General features: G+C 41.4%; 1 pseudogene; it reads right to left on the minus strand.

Annotated features, from left to right (window-relative positions):
- Positions 1-3324: 3324 nt before the first annotated feature.
- On the minus strand, positions 3325-4081 carry LOC115873512 (annotated as a pseudogene).
- Between the last annotated feature and the right edge of the window lie 314 nt (positions 4082-4395).

A 4395-nucleotide genomic window follows, 5' to 3' on the forward strand; every position in this document is an offset into this window, starting at 1 on the left:
GTATAAGAGAGAGTTTGATATAAAGGGTAAGTGCACATCAAGAAAACATCCCAACCCAGTGCTGCCCAAGCCCACAAGTCCAACATTAGCCCATATGTCCGACACCAATCCAAAATCTTCCTCCATCTCACAAAACGCAGGAGGAAAGCCGAATCAGTGAATGTGTAAGCATCCCAGTGCTGGCAGGTATCTCCAGATGACTGCTCCAGCACCCAGGGCTGCATCGGGGTAGGTCCATGTGGCTTCTCCTCAGGGATGTCTCGCAGGAAGTAAGCCTTGCCAGCTGAAGCAGGAAACTGGCTAAGGCATCTGCACCCTGGTCCGACCATCAGAAAGCAAGAAACCAAAAGGGGAGGCTTAGCGAGCCATTTATCTCTCTGCCCTTCAATTAACCCCACATGTGTTTATTGACCAGGTTGGCACAATAAACTTTAACTATCTCAATGCCTATGCCAAGACATTTGACTGACAACCCTGAGAAGAATGGGAATTCAGGAGCACTTCATTGTGCTCATGAGGAACTTGTACATGAATCAAGAGGCAGTTGTGAGAATGGAACACGGGAATATTGCATTGTTTAAAATCAGGCAAACGGCTGTATCCTCTCACCATACTTGTTCAATCTATATGCTGAGCAAATCATCAGAGAAGCTGGATGATATGAAGAAGAGTGTGGTATCAGGATTAGAGTAAGGCTTATTAACAACCTGAAATATGCAGAGGACACAACCTTGCTTGTTGAAAGTAAGGAGGACTTGAAGCACTTGATGAAGATCAAGGATCATTTCTCAAAGGCAGGAAGGAACTGGATCTCCATTGTACATATATAATTCCCTGAGATATTTGCTCAACTGAATTTAACCGTTGAACAAGGGAAAAAGCAAATGATCCCAACGGAGGAGTCCCATCCTCAGCTAATTTCCTCAGAGTGTTATGGGTGGGTGCAGCTGAGAGGCAGAGAAATCTTAACCAAATAAAATGGCCCAATAATTTTCACTGAACCGTAACAAAGACTCCTTTGCTTCTCATGTATTTCCTGGCAGTCAAAGAGCAAAGCTTAGATTCCTCCAAGATCGATGCATTGTCATTCACTAAAGTCCTATACATCGTTGATATTTCCTTAGGTTTTTGCCTAATGAGCTATTTCTGTTTTGAGATCATATCCAGAAGACCATGTTACTACATTAAAGCATTATGTATTCTTGAGTTCCTCTTGGTTTTGACATTTTTCCAGATTTTCTATATTTCTTGTAATCTTGACAATTTTGTAGGCTGTCTTCTACTGTAACTACCGTTGCTTATCATAATGATTTATTATGAGTTTTTCCAGCACAAATCACAGAGGCAAAGTCCCATTTTCACCAAATCATATTCAAGGGTCCATGATATCAGTGATCTTGATTAGTTGGCTGAAATAATGTTTGTCAGGTTTTCCCCCTATGAAGGTATTTTTCCACTTTTCCATAGTGCAATCAATGAATCATTTTATATTTTTATTTAAGTATGGACTTGTGAGTATTTAATTGTTTTAACTTGAGCATTTGAATTTCTTTCATTTGGGGCCTATCACCATTTGATATACCTCCATCAAGGTGGGGTTTTTGTTTTGATATGGTTTTTTTTCCTATTTTTTAATCCTTCCTTATTTTATGGATCTATCAGAAGCCGCAGGTGGATGTTTTCTATTTCTTGCTCCAGTCCTGGATTTGTCCTCTTCCCCAAGGAGCTCTAGTTTCCTTCACTGGAGAATAGTGTTACAAAAAAATACCTTGGTGCTAGCTGGGCTCACCGCTACTAGTGTGTTGTTGGGTTTAGTTCCATTCATCTGGAAGAGCCAGAAAATATAGGAGTGCATATAAACATGGATATCTCCATATGCAATCATTTGTACCTATATTAAGCTGAGCATCAGTTAATACTAATGTATCTATAATCTATTGTCACATATATTCTGCTAGCCCCCTCCACTTGGTTATATGTAGATTTCCACTCCAACAATGAGAAAACTCACTCCTACCATCTATTGATTAATTTGTCAGTTCTTGTATAAATCTATAAAGTGTCAGAATTGTTTCATCGGTGCTTTCTTCAACTGATCAATTCTATTATTTAAACCTTCTGTTGAGTTTCTTATTTTGGTCATTGTCCTTTTCAGTTCCAATTTTGATTTGATAGTTTTTTAATGGTGTCTATTAAAAAATATTGAAGATTCCATGTTCTGCCTGAAGAAGAAATTTGTCTTAGAACAAATACATCTGAGATGCTCCTTAGAAGCAAAGATGGTGAGACGTGGTCTCGTGTACTTGGGCATGTTCTGAGGAGGGACCAGTCCCTGGAGAAGGACATCGTGCTTGGTGAAGTGAGGGGAGTGGAAAGGAGGAAGGCCCTCAGCAAGATGGACTGGCACAGAGGCTGCAACAAGGGCTCCAATACAACGGTTGTGTGGACTGCGCAGGAATAGCCTCTGCTTCCTTCTGCTGTACACTGGATCACAGCATCTCTTTGTCTATATTCTAATTATTTTTGTTGTTTTCTTGATTTCATTGGTTTCTTGGTATTGATAAGGCTTCCATAGATGAAACTTCTCACATCTGGTTCATTTTGATGAGTAATCATTTCTTTTAGTATTTCTTATTCTCTTTATACCTGGTGTGAGCTTTCTCGGCTTTCCCCAGTATTTGTATTAGCAGCATTATTTTCTAAGGGGACTTAGGGGACCCTTAGTGGGGCAGAATATCCAGGACTTACCTACTCCTTCCTCTTTTCTTTATTTTCTATTTTTTTAAAAACTTTATTTTAAAATTATGGTTACAGGTTGTTGTTTTTTTTGTATCTTTAACAAATCTACTGTTTAATTTCTCAGGATTAAAAAAACAAAATCCCAAACTCAAACGATTAAATTCTAAAGAATTAACAACAAAGGAATGTCAAAGTGGGGGCATAAGGCCCCATTCTCAGGAGCATAATAGTGATTCTGGTTTCAAAACAAAAAGGAGTTTTCTATTTTAGCAATGAAAGTCTATGCATAACCACTATCCTCAACGGAACTTGTTATAACTTTCACATCCACAAACTCGGTAAAAACCTTACCAGGAATGTAGTAGTGTGTTCCTTACAGACATTTAAAAAGAAGCACAGCACAGTGATGATGCCATTCAGAACGCAGTCTTCAGCTTACAGGCTGTTGCCTCCTTCTCGTGCAACCCTTTCCCGTGTCCCTCCTAGGAGCAGTCGGAGAGCGCCTTCCGCTTGTCTCTTCATTTCCTTGGTCACCCCCTTCTTCAGAAGCTGAGGTTGATGTACCCACTGCTGTGGGTAACTTTTTTACTCCAGCTCTTTCTTTGATTCTTTTTTGTCTGGCTCATTTCTTGATTTATCTTCTTCCTTCCGGCCCTCCTCCATTTTTCCCAGTTACTTTTCAGGATGTTTCTCCTCTTTCCTTACTTTTCTTGTGTTTAGCTCCCCTGGCACTCTGAAGCACGAGGTTGCTCTACCATTTGGGGTCTGCCAGCTGGCTTTGGAATCGGGGCTCCCCAGCTGCAGGCTGCCTCTTTGGGGATTTCCTTTTAGATCAACAGATGCTGTTGCTGCTGTTACAACTCCAGTCTCCACAGTTTCTCATTGTTTTTCTCCGTGTATCGTTTCTCCCTCTTCTGCAATATCAGAATTGTTTTTGCTGGTGTCTTCTTCAGAGTCAGAAACTTTCTCTGAAACACTAACATCTTTTGCTTCAGTTTGAACATCAGATGATGTATTGCATTGCTTACTTGAGGCTTGTTGACTTGAAAATGTCACCTTCGGGTCGTTATCTATTAACCGTAAATCTTCATCGAACCATTTCATTTATTTAGCTGGCCGTATTTTCCCTCATTTCCAGAGTCAGGGAATATATCCTTTGGTCCTAAACATGCAGTCTCGTGAGTTCCAATAAAATAAGATAAAACGTGTGGGTTTTGGTAGGTAGCGTCACAGTTCCATTAGAAACTTCATCTACTCGAGCTGGCCAATGAGGATCCCCTTTTTTCTTGGCGACAATTAGATGTCCCGGTTTGAAATATTGGGAGGGAAAGGGGCGGTACATTGGGAATTGGGAGCTCAGAGAGCAGCCACAGCATGTGGGAGTCCAGACAGATCCCTGCAAGAGGAGGGGATGCCTTGGGACTTCTGATGAGCCTGCTTGGGGCCACAGCCACTGATGCGGGGTGGTGGTGGGTGGCGGGCTGGTCTACATCAGAAACGTCTCAACCTCTGGAATCTCAACCACCTCCGCCTTTGATGCTTTCCCTTCCAACTTTGTTTTTCCAACGTCTTTACTTTGGATCAGAACTGGAGAGTTAGTATGGAATCTCGCTATCCACCGGAGGGCGCAGCGTTCGTTCCTTGGTTCGTTCCTTG

This window comes from Echinops telfairi, unplaced genomic scaffold (assembly GCF_000313985.2).
Source record: "Echinops telfairi isolate 266 unplaced genomic scaffold, ASM31398v2 ScPeMD7_7469;HRSCAF=8507_0, whole genome shotgun sequence".
NCBI lineage: Eukaryota > Metazoa > Chordata > Mammalia > Afrosoricida > Tenrecidae > Echinops > Echinops telfairi.